Source organism: Gossypium arboreum, chromosome 6 (genome assembly GCF_025698485.1).
Source record: "Gossypium arboreum isolate Shixiya-1 chromosome 6, ASM2569848v2, whole genome shotgun sequence".
Taxonomy (NCBI): domain Eukaryota; kingdom Viridiplantae; phylum Streptophyta; class Magnoliopsida; order Malvales; family Malvaceae; genus Gossypium; species Gossypium arboreum.
Genome location: NC_069075.1, coordinates 7619133 through 7632003, shown reverse-complemented (window position 1 = coordinate 7632003; position 12871 = coordinate 7619133). Strand labels below are relative to the sequence as shown.

The window sequence follows — 12871 nt, the reverse complement described above, 5'->3', positions numbered from 1 at the left end:
ATACCTGAACCAGCAGATTCCTCAACCCTCACCCATTATAGGCTCATGTGGATTGAGTTCGATTCAGGGGAATACATTTCCCTATGGCCATGCGGAAGTGAAAACCTCACGAAGACATAGGTACAAATGTATCCCGGAAGCAGTCCACTAGCCCATACGGAGGTGAAAACCTCACGGAGGCATAGTTTCTCACTCCCACTTAAAAAGGTGCGACCACAACGATCATGCATGATGATGCGAAAGGATACATAAATAAAATAAAATAAAACTCAAAATGTAAAACACGAATAAAATGACCAAAAACCATAAAACCTATGAAATGCAATAAAAGGATCGTATATTAAAATCTAAATTTTAAATTTTTGACAAAAGGACAGAAAATAATCAATTTTATGGCTTGACTCTCTTATTGGTCCCCAGTGGAGTCGCCAAGCTGTCGAAACCATTTTTAAAGAGTTTGAAAAAAACGAGAATCGACTTTTCTTTTGAAAACGAAAAGTTAGAAGTCGCCACCGATCCTTTTTTGAGGTGTAATAGGACCACCTTGAGGTTGATCATTTTAATAAAACATTTAATTTATTAAAACAATAATTTAGGTCTACGAAAATTAAGAAAATGGGTTCGGAAGTCGGTTACGCACAAGGAAGGGTTTGCACCCTCGTAACGCCCAAAATTGGTACCAATTGATTATTTAATGTCCTATCATTGAAAATTTGGAAAAGATTCAAAATACAATTCCTTTAAAAATGTATGAACAATTCGAAATGGATATTAAGGTTCTCTCGCTCCAAAGAAATAAAATACCACATCCAATACGTTAGGACACGATACTTTAAGTATCTAAAAACTAAGATGACCTCAAAAGTTCCAAAACACGCAACGAACTCTTAAAAGGGTACTCCACTATTTGGAAAAACGGAGAAACGAAACCCAACACGTTAGGGCACATTTTCTCGAATTTCCAAACACGAAACATTACCTTATTTTGAAAAGTTTTCGAATAAAGTAATTGTGAAACCGACTCAAAATATATTCGCTTGGTTTACTTGAAGGTAAAAACAATATATTGGGAGATAAGTTGGAATTTTAAACCATGATGCAATAACAAGAAATAAAGAAAACATAATTATAAACATGAAACATTAATATGTGAATACGAATTAAAACACAAAAAAAACACATGATATACAACACAACATGAAAACTAGGAACCAACAAACCATACGAACAATATACAAAGAGATAACATGTGTTAGAATTTAAAATAGCTTATATGTATTAAAATTGATAATATATAAACAATTATTAATATATATATTATAATATGCAAGAAGAAATGCGAAATAAATAATACATAACATAATAACAAGTAAAGCAAATTAATTTGACTAATGAGACATATATGAAGATGGAAAAAAATGCATATACAAAGATACTAAAGTATTCAAAATATATATAAAAAAATAAGATCCCTAAGAGAGAACCAAATTATACATAAATAAATTTAAAATATATATATATATATATAATAAATTTAAGAGAGAATATTTACATGAAATAAAAGGAAGTCAATACTGTACACTTAAAAAACTTAGTATAAGTTACGATACATGAAATAAAGAAAACATAATATAAGCAAAGTATATAAATACAAAATAATATATGAGAGTATTTTGGGAAAAAAAACAAATAAATATGCACATAAAAAAAGTATATTCTTCTTGCTAAAATAATATATACAAAAGTAAATATATGAATCTTGTTAAACAAAACTATATATTAAACTAATATATTTTTATTTTATAAAAAATGAATAAAACTTAATTGGAAGAAAAACAAAATTAAAGGAACAATTTATGAACAAAACAAACCATTTAAACAGAATTTTGGGCCAAATTAAAACGCACTCCAACATTTGGGGTCTAAAAATGCAAATTAACCAAACCCCAAAACGGACTCTTTCGGCACGGAGTAAGATGAACACTCGCGCAAATACCTAGGACAATTTAAAAGAATTAAAGAAATCATGGAAAGGGCCCAATTGAACACTGGTGCAAAAGGGAAAGACTGGCCACGCAAATTACCCATTCAAGGTAAAATGCGTGGACCCAGCCTGGCAAATGGGTCAACACGCTTTCCCCCACCCCCCAAATGTTACTACTTCTCACACTCAAGCATTTATTTTATTATTAAAAGAAAAAGTTTGTTTTAAAGCCAATCTTTTGCTAAAGAAAACACTTTAACTTCTGTTTCTTAAAAAAAACTTTATTACTCCCACAACTCACCCCCCAGACGAATGGCCAAGCTTTAACCGCCTCAAAATCCGACTATGGCGAACGGAGTCGAGCCATCAGCTGTCGTGAGCGTGATGCAACTCCGGTAAGTCTCCTCCTTTCTCTTATATCTTAGTATATTTGATGAAAATAGAAAAAAAGAAAAACGAAATCAAATAGCAATCACCACCTTTGAATATCTCTTGGTTACTTTTTATTGATTTTTTTGAATGTATTTTGTATACAACTTGTGTTCTATCTCTTTGAGAAAAATGAAAAAGAAAAGAAAAACCACCCCCTTACAATTAAAAAAATCGAAGGCTTTATAGCCTATATAAACGGTTCCTTGCTATTCTCCATTTTGCAGGTACGTGGAGACGTAAAGAGTGCGTTCATGGGCGTGTCAACGTGAAATATGGAAGGTGGAAGCGTGGGCTGAAGTAATGGCGCGCGTAGAGGCTGGCTCGAAGGCAGCAGCAGCGCAAGGGGGAAAGGGAATGGGTTCTTAAAACTCCAAAAACCTGGGCCTACTGGCTTCGGTTCATTTCATTTAGTATTAGGCCATTGTAAAACTTTTTGGGCCTGTTTAATTTGGGTTTAATGCAAGGCCGGGCAAAATATAGGTTTTACAATCAATTTTTTTTTTTAAATTAAATTATTATTTCTAATAAAAATGCTGCCTAAAATGTTAAATCTTACATATGACAGTTTATATATATTTTATGCTAATATGTTACTATTTATCTTATATGTTACGTCAATAAATAATTAAAAATATAAAAGAACACCATGAAGTACAAGTAGATTGTCACACAATCAATCCCATTTAAAATTTTAATATTTTAGACAATATTTTGTAAAAAAATCATTTCAATTTTTTCAAAAGATTGACATTCAAATTTGATTATTTTTAAAAGACTGGGGTCAAATTTAACTAAATAATAATAATTAGGACTGAGTTGACTAAAATACAAGTATTAAAGGACTAAATTTGACATTGTGACTTATGAAAATAAAATTTAATATTTTAAAACTAAATTTATACAATATATAATATTATAATTGAATGCTAAAAATATTATACAGTTTTATACCCAAATAAAGTCAGACATATGAGCCGGAAAACATGTCTACCTATTCATGTCATAACCCAAAGGACTGTTGGGCATAGTTATAGCCCACAAGCAATTAATCTTAGCCCAAACAAAAAAAAAGTTAATTCTGTTTATGGTCACCCAACTATTAAGGTATTTCTATTTTGGTCTTCCAATTACAATTTTTTTTAATTTTATCACTATCGAATTCAAAAATTGACATTTTGATCACTCATCTATTAAATTTTTAACCACCTGAAATTTTATTTTTCCATCGAATTTCAACAATTTTCATTTTCCACTTAGTTTGCTTTTCAACCTTTTCTTTTAATGCTATGTTTAGTAAGAGTATTATTTTTACACATGTTTTATATATCAATTAGCAATAAACTAATTTAATTGATAACATTTATCCACTTCCATGAATTATTTTTAACAAGAGGAGGGAAATTTTTCGTTTATTTTAAAGAGGCCTTATTTTTCATAAGAATTATTACTCATATTTCTAATTCTAAGTTCAAATTTACAAGTATATATATATACTATACTATACTATACCTTAAAAGAAAAGCAAAAGGACAGATTTTTTTTTGGTAGAAAAAAACAGTACAAATCGATAACAAAAGAAAAACACACCTCTTAAGAATTATGAAAGCTCCTTTTATCGGCTAATAGAAGTCCTTAGACCGAAATTAGAGGTTCATAAAAGACTACTAAATTTGGAGGGCCAGATACCACAAGTATTGCCATATGGTCAACAACGGCGTTTTGGAATTTAGGAACATGGCGAATGCGCACCTTCTATTTACGATTAAAGATACCATGAATCAAATGTAACTTTATCGTTCTTCTATTGACAGATCCACCAACCAACAATGATTCCACTAGAAGGGCATTATCAAAAAAGATTTATTTTTAATGAATTGTTAATGTATAATCTTATATTATCTACTTAGCATTAATTATAATTTCTTAAAATAATTATTTTTAAATAAAAATATTTATAAAAATATATATTTAAGCGGCTTTTTATTTCATTTTATATAACTAATTTGTTAAATATTTATAATTAATTTTAAAATAATGGAAAATGATTAAATTGGATGCATGAAAGGTTTCCTTTCCTTTTGTAGTGCGAGACGATGAAGAAAAGCTAAAGGGAAAAATGCTTCCGCAATAATTGACTTTTATCAAGTTGCTAATAAGTCTCTATTTATTTATTTATTTATTTTAAAATTAATTAGTTATTTATTGTTATAAGATTTTTATATTAAAAATAATTTATAGTTACTGTGAATTTAGTATGTCAAAAAAAATACTCAATGCTTAATTAAGAAATATTCTCAAAAATTATTAACAAATTCCATAAAAATGAAGACAAAATGTCGACTCTTAATATCTCCAATAGAGGGAAAAAAAACAATATTTTGTTTCCTCCATACTAGTAATTTTATTGATTATTTGATAAATATTAAAATTGTATATGTATGGAAATTACGATTTAAAATATATGAGTATGTTTAAAATGATATACAAGAGATAATGAAAGTTTGGTTTGAAACTAATAAATAATAACACATGTAATATGTACGATATTAAATTGTGAGTAAAATAAAATTTAAACACGTAAATACACTAGATTAAGAATATTAAATGTATTACAATTGTTTATCTTAGTGTTGTCATCAATCTTGGGTTAAAGTCGAGTTAACTTGCGATACCAACTCAATTGATAACATTATCAATATATATAATTGATGGAGTAATAAAGTGTGAATAATAAAATTAAAATGTATAGGAATATTTTGAATTAAAACTTTGGATTGAATAGTAAAATTAAAGTTTTATTGACCTAAATATAATGGGTTCAAATCTTCTTAGATACAAAATATTTATTTATTTTTTAAAATAAAAGATTAAAATAATATCAAATAATATAATTTAATTTAATTTAAATAGTAATAAGATGATTGTTAGTGTCTGCCGGTTTAATCTTGAAAGCTTTTATTTGAATGATGATATTGTATTTTTGGATTCTGATGAGCGGTCCTGCGAGGCAATGCCCTCAACTATTTTAAATAATGATAATCTGCCAGTGGCGAAATTTAAACTTTTGCATGGGTTTTAACTCGTTTGCTTTTTATACATCCTGTGTAAATGGTGTTTAATCATAGTTTATTTACTTGTGGTGCTTTTTAAAAGTAGCATACGTCATTCGATATTTTGGGTTAACGCCCCAGCTTCCAAAGTATCCACCGAGCTAAAGTGTTCAAAATTTTCAAATGTTTTTCATTATATCAGTTGGTTTTTATTTCTGACGCTCTATGCCTGGATACGATGGTTGAGTCGGGTGTAGGGTATTATAGATGAGTATTGTGTTATACGTATAACATTTAATGTTTAATTCAGTGATCGTTGGCCTTTTTTCACATTGATATCTGAAGAAATTTATCTATACTTTTTTATGGATATCACTACTCGAGTAATTTTTTGTATTTTTTTTAAAACATCAAATCCTAAAATGATATCGATACCAAGAGAGGGTATCGATAAATTTTTGACAGGTATCAATACTTAATTGCAAATACCTATACTTAACACTTTTACTTAATTTTCACTCGAAGTTAGAATGCCAATTTCATATCGATACCAAAAAATGTATCGATAAAAATATGAAGATATCAATACTTAATGATAAGTATCAATACTATTTTCTTTTGCTAAAAAATTCCTTCAAGTCAAAATGGCAATTTCGTATCACTACTAGGTATGGAATCGATAAAAATATCTAGGTATCGATATGTTTCGTTTTTGCTTAATATTCCTGAACTTCGAAGCTTAAAACAATTTTATAAGTGTTAGGGAGCAGTTTTTCACTTGTCCAAAATATTTTCTAAGCATTCAAAATAATTTTCAAAATGTTCGAAGATAGATTAGAGTTTAAAAATATTTTGAAATAGATTTTACTTTGGACCTCATTAGGTATTTGTTTAAAAATAATTTTTATTCAAAAACGTTATCTTTGTTATATTAAAATATTTTATCAAATAAAGTTTAGTTTAACAAAGATTTGGTTGAGCAATAAAACTAAAGTTTTATCGACTCAAATGTAATCCCGACATATACAAATTATTTATTAGTTTTTTTAAATCAAAAAATTAAAATACCTTAAAATAATATAACTTATTTTAAATATAAAAGATATTTTCGTAATTTTTTAACTAAGTTGATGCAGTTTGACTCGTAACATAAACTTAGTCAATGGTTTAAATAATAGTATAGATATATTTGAGAGGAATCCACTTATATTAGTGTAAAAATTAAAATAATTTTACATATTTTCATAACTTTTCTATGATATCATTTCAATGATCCAACCATTGTATTTCATATATTATTCATATAAACCATAAATGTTTATTATGTTGTAAATTAAAAATTTCTAACTATTTGTCTTAAGTAAAAAGATTTCATCGTTCAATATAAATTAATATTTATTATATTTTAAATTAATATGATAGGGATATCAAATTGATTCAAAAATTTATATGCATAATAACTACAATCATATATATATTATATTACAAGTTCTAAAATTCAAAGCTGGCGTGAACAACTTACTTAACTAACAACTAACTTATGGAAGTAAATTTTTATATAAGAAAATAAAATATATAAAATTATCATAAAAATAAATAATATTTTCATAAATTATAATATATCTTAATATTTAAAATTATTATCATTATATTTTTATAATTTATAATTTTAATTTTGTTTATGTATTAAATTTAGAAATGATCATTAAGTAAATATCATTTAATTTAAATTTAAAAGAACTAAATATATAAAATTTCCATTTTAAAAATTCTAATATGTATTATTTAAATATAATTGAAAGATTTTAAAACCAATAATTTAAATGAACCGGTCCAAGTTATTAAAAATTTTATTCAATATCCGATGGTACATACCCGCTTCTACGATAAGTCTATTAAACAGCCTGTAGACCACATGCGTATAAAAAAAATGAGTGAACCAAGTGTTGGTTTCTGACATGTTAAAGCATTTTTAAGATTATCTTAATACCAAACTCTACGAGGAATTTCTTCTGAGTGTTAAGAAAAGAAAAAATTTAAATGAATGTAGCCTGAAAACTCTATGAGGAATCCTCTTGCCATTGGAGGTGAACCCATTGCTGCATTAATGGAGGAATCTATGTCCTTTAAGGATAAATTTATGGGTTGGTGAGGGATAGAGGTGATCATGGGCCGGGTCGGGTTGGGTTTGGGTCGGGTCCAGTAAAATTTTAAGCTCGTCTATTAGGTTCGGGCTCGGCCCGGCTCGAAATATGGGCCTAAAAATTTGTTCAAGCCCAGCCCGAAATAAAATTGCTAAGTTCGAGCCCGGTCTGGCCCGGCCCATATTAATTTTTTTTGCTTATTTCATTAAATAAAAAAATTAAAAATATAATAAATCAAATATATTTAAAAACATAAAAACAAATATAAAAACAAATAAAAATGATACTAAAATAATTCTTAAAACAATACACAAATTGACAATATAATAAAAATTGTTATATTAAAATTTTAAAATGATTAAAAATAAAATAAAATAATATATTAATATATAATTCGGGCCGGGCTCGGGCCAAAAAACTCTTATCCGAGCCCCGACCCGCTTTCTAAACGGGCCTTTTTTTTTTGCTCTAGCCCATTTTTCGGGCCTATATTTTTACTCAAACCCTCCCATTTTCGAGCGGGTCTTCAAGCCGCCCGGCCCATGATCAACTCTAGTGAGGGATAGGAAGGTAGTTGACTAAGGGACTGTTCTGTAATATTTAAAAAAATATTTCTAGTTCCAAAATATTTTTGGAAGAAAAGCTTTGCGAAACTAGTTGTTTTTGGCTAAAATTTTTTACTTTTCAGAGGTGCTTCAAAAGCATCTCTAAAAAGGAGAAGTTAAGATTTTGAGCTTTTCCTCTTCCAAAAATACTTTTAATGCTTAGTTATTTTTTTATCCCTCCAATAACATAGTATTTTCCTTTTCTTTTTCTTGGTGCTTAATTACAAATTTGTTAAAATCATTAATTAAAAATAAAAAATATTTTAAAAAATACTAATTACAAATATTTAATGATTATATTTAAATATTTAAAATATAGTTTATATATTCTAATTAAATTTTATAAATAATTAATATTTATTGCTTAAAATATTTAAAATTTATATTTCATATATTAAAATATTAATAATAAGTTATAATAATTTTTTATATTCTTACTAAAATATAATAATATTAACTAATTTAAATATTATTTAAATGCATATTTGTTACTTGATAATAACATGTCTAAAATGGACATTTTGTTTTTCAAAAGCACTTTTTGAAGCAATGTTAAACACTTAAATTTTAAACTAAACTTTTCAAAAGCACTTCTCAAAAGTATTTTTCCACAATACTTTTCAAAAGTATTGTCAAACTAGTCCTAAGACCTTCTCACATGCGGTGGTGATTAAGGTTTTATATAAGAATTATCGCATCTCATAGATTTAAGATGGATTTGGATGGACGGTGAGATACGCTGTGATGCGTTTAGCTTATTTGTAATCTCACATTACAATATCATTGCAGTATTTAATCTCATTGCCACTGTTGTTTTTACACTAACCGTAAATAAACGCACCGTCCACCTAAATCCACGCTTAAAAAAAGACTTTTACTTGGTAAAATTATAGTAAAGTTCTTTATGAGGGACTTTGAGTGGTATTTGGACAGTATTGAACTATTCAAATATGGATATTTACATGTCGATTGAATCTTAGCTTAAATTGTATGAGCATTTTTGTCAATGTAAGAGGACATGGATTTGAGTACGCTGAAGTGCATTATCCTCCCATTTATGGGTTGGGGAGGGGCTATAAGTAATTCTAAGTATTGTGTGAAAAAGAACAAATATGATCAAAACATATAATAAGATGCTCATTTGTATAAATGTGAGAAATTCATTGATATCCTAAAAATAAAATTGAATGAAGGTTGTCCAACCCTTCATAATAATGGAGATGATGCACCAGTGAAAAAGTGGCAACCATCTATAGTGGAGGTTATCAATCAACACGTAGAAGAAGAAGAATTTGGGGATTGGATGTTAGTTAAATGAAGATTATGGTGACGAAGGTGTATGAAAAGAAGGACCTTAATGAAGGAGGCTTGAGATTTGTGGTATTAGAAGATTTAAATAGAGATAAAATCTCCATGGAGGTTAGTCAAATTCTGCCCACGAAGTCTGCACTTATTTATAATGTTGACTTTAAATTGAACTCGAGCATGGGTGGTCCAAGTGGATAAGGGCTAATGAATTGTAATCGGAAGTCAAATAGATGTTTCTGTTGAAAAAATTCGGTTTAAAAAACAGTTTTATTGTATAATGAAAATTTAACTTTTTTCTAAAATTGAATGGTTCTGTTATTTATAACAATAAATCATTTTATCAAATTTGCACTTGTGTTTTGGAATAGGCGATCTAGGTCATTTTTTTAGCTTTTTATCAACTCGATTTTCTTCACTATTCTCGAACCTTCCGCTTACTTAGAATGTAGACTCTAATTCACGAATCAATAAACATAGCAAAACTTTATTGATAGTTTAGTAGGGAGATCAATTTCTCTTTATGGACTAAAAACCAAAAACTGATAATTCAAGAAAATATAATTTATCTTTAAATAAATTATCACTATTTTCTAGCAGAGTTTCAATGCTTGATATGTGCTATGGGCGACACCCCCTTCTCTAGGAACTAGGGTTGCCACCTATGGGTGTCGCCTATCATGTACCAAGATGAGCCATCAAGTTTGTCTCATGTATATAATTATATGTGTTATCTGATTCTTTAACCAATTCATATAATTTAACCAATTTAATAGAAAATTTTCTATTCCCAAAATATTATTTATTTATTTAATTAAAATAAATTTAATTATTTTCCCAATGAAATTATTTTCGTAACCCAATTCTAATTACGTTAAAGTCATGACTAATTTATTATACTAGAATATGTAAGTAAATAAGTTTAATTTTCTTGTTTAATACGATGAGATAACTAATTAATTTAATTTCTACTTTAAATTTTAATTATTAAATTATAATCAAAATAATAATTCAAAGAAATAATTTAATCTAAGTCATCTTCTTATTGCAAGAAAACGTATTTACTATAGATAGTGATACATGCTATCTATTTCTCTAATTCTTCATTTTAATCTATTCATCACATCAATTCAAATGGAAATTGTGAAAGGTTGTACTAAGTTAATAGAGGGACCGATTGAGTGTATATAATTAGTGCTCAAATTATATGTAATTAAGTTTCATTGTTCATCTATTAATTTATAACATTATTTAATTATGGAGTTATTCCATTAAAGTATCATGACTAACTTAATCTAATTATATACCATTTTGAAAGCAACTCATTAAGTACTGTCTAATTACATTGTTATATGTGTTACCTTATAAGATATTCTTAACCTCTTTGGGTTAAATTTATTTTACCCAATATAATCCAATGTTATCTCACGGTAACCATTACATATTTATTTATGAAAAGTCAATTCTTGACAAATAATAATTAAATCATTTATCTTTAGCCAAATGACTTGTAGCCAAAATTCATTTCCATTATCAATACCAATGAAAGAATACCATTTACCTTTTATTAAGTTATGAATTTCAGTACCGTAAATAAAGTCACGTCATTTTAGAATTTTAAAATTTGAAGTTTTGAAAATTCAATTTTTTTAATTTTTAAAAATTGAAATACTTTTTTAATAATTTTTAATTTTTATATATCATTTTACTTTTTAAATTTTTTCAATTATTTATATATTATATATTTTTTATAATTTTAAGCAATATAATATATATAATATTAAAAAATAAAAGTACATATGATATGTTCTAATAGAATCACGTGGATGATCAACAGTGGTGAACAACTAATAAACGAGGAGTCAAAGTAACAATGTTTCTTTTAATTTAAATTTAATGTTTTTATTTTAAATAAATTTAATTATCACATGGCACAACGTGATTGCTTGGATGTGCCACATGGCACAACTTGATTGGTGCCACGTGACAATTGAAATTTTTAACACCGTTAGAAAGAGAATGTAACACTCCAAAACGTTATGTCCGAATCCAACGATGTCACATGAGAGTGTTTTTAAACAAACCGTATTGATTCATAAAACCGTTTTAATTGTTATCTTTTACTTAGTTGAAAAACGTGAAATAGTCTATTGTTTTGAAAACATTTTTTTATCGCGAAAGCTTTTAAAACCCATTTATTGTTAACATTTTAAAAAACCGTTTCTATTTTCGAAAAACGCTTAGCTTATTTTAAGGAAAACCATAATTTGACGTTGCAGTTTATAACCCATGTTCACAGCTCAAAAACCCAAATTAAAAACCAGAAGTCCAAGTCTAAAATACATCAAAATTCCCAAACAAATAAAGAATAAGCAAGAGTAGAAAGTTCATAAACCAAAATGTATGTGGTCGTGGTCACCGTCGAGTCCTCCACTGCACCGATCCGCCTACTGCTCGGGATTACCTGAACAGATAAACAAATAAAGGTGAGTTTTTGCAAACTCAGAGTGTACATCTCCACAGTTCAGCATGCATTCAGACAGATAACAAAATACAGTCATAACTCGGGCCTAAAGCCTTTTACAGGAAAATAGAATCAGATACAATCTTAGGCCTTAGCCCATCTTAGATATAGCATGCATAACAGATCAGAATAACAAAAATATGTCCACCAACCCTGCACACCAACTCCGTCCAACCCAACACACTATGTTGGGAAAAAATTGACCACCCATCCCTGCACACCAAATAAAAGGATAAAATCAACCCATCCAACCCTACACACCATAGAGTACCATAACGCGACACATATAAAAAATATGCAGCTTAGCTACTAGATAATAGGCCTATAAAGCCTTTCAGAAACTTTCTTCACTTCATCAAACCCACCCCGATGCAATGCATCATACAATATGGCATGCTATAATATAGATAAACAGTTCATACATTTATTTCAGAATAGTTCAGATATTCATGCTAGGTATAATATGCTAACACATACATTACAGTATCATATCACAGACTAGGGCTCTAAGTAAAATTTACTGGCCCTATGACAGATCACAGTCGACTTGGGCGACCCATACAGTATTACAGAACATTTCTCAAAAAATAGGCTCACACGCCCATGTGGCTTGTCCGTGTGGACCCACACGCCCGTGTGGCCCACACAGCCTAAATTGGCCTTGGCCGTGTGGATCACACGGCCTAGTCCAGAATTCCTACACGTTTGTGTGGTTCACCCGTGTGGCCCACACGGCCCAATTGGTCGAGCCTGTGTCTTGCACATAGCCTCGCCAGCCATCACACAGCCGTGTCCGTCGCGCCCGTGTCGTGCGCGCATAGCCTGGT

At 28.7% G+C, this 12871-nt stretch overlaps 1 protein-coding gene and 1 long non-coding RNA gene across 31 annotated transcripts in view; one reads left to right on the top strand and one right to left on the bottom strand.

Annotated features, from left to right (window-relative positions):
• Positions 1–12871, bottom strand: part of LOC108484732 (caffeoylshikimate esterase-like) — a 99944-nt gene that overhangs the window by 61048 nt on the left and 26025 nt on the right. For 2 of the 30 annotated variants that reach the window (XM_053029623.1, XM_053029647.1), the window contains exon 1: positions 2138–2142. The exons of 20 other annotated variants lie outside the window; for them this stretch is intronic. The gene's annotated coding sequence lies outside the window, so the exon portion shown is untranslated. 8 more of the 30 variants (XM_053029624.1, XM_053029650.1, XM_053029630.1 and 5 more) reach the window with 8 other exon arrangements.
• LOC108485798 (uncharacterized) lies at positions 2165–2973 on the top strand. The gene is made up of 2 exons (XR_001871361.2): positions 2165–2379; positions 2641–2973. It is a non-coding gene; the product is annotated as an uncharacterized LOC108485798 (long non-coding RNA).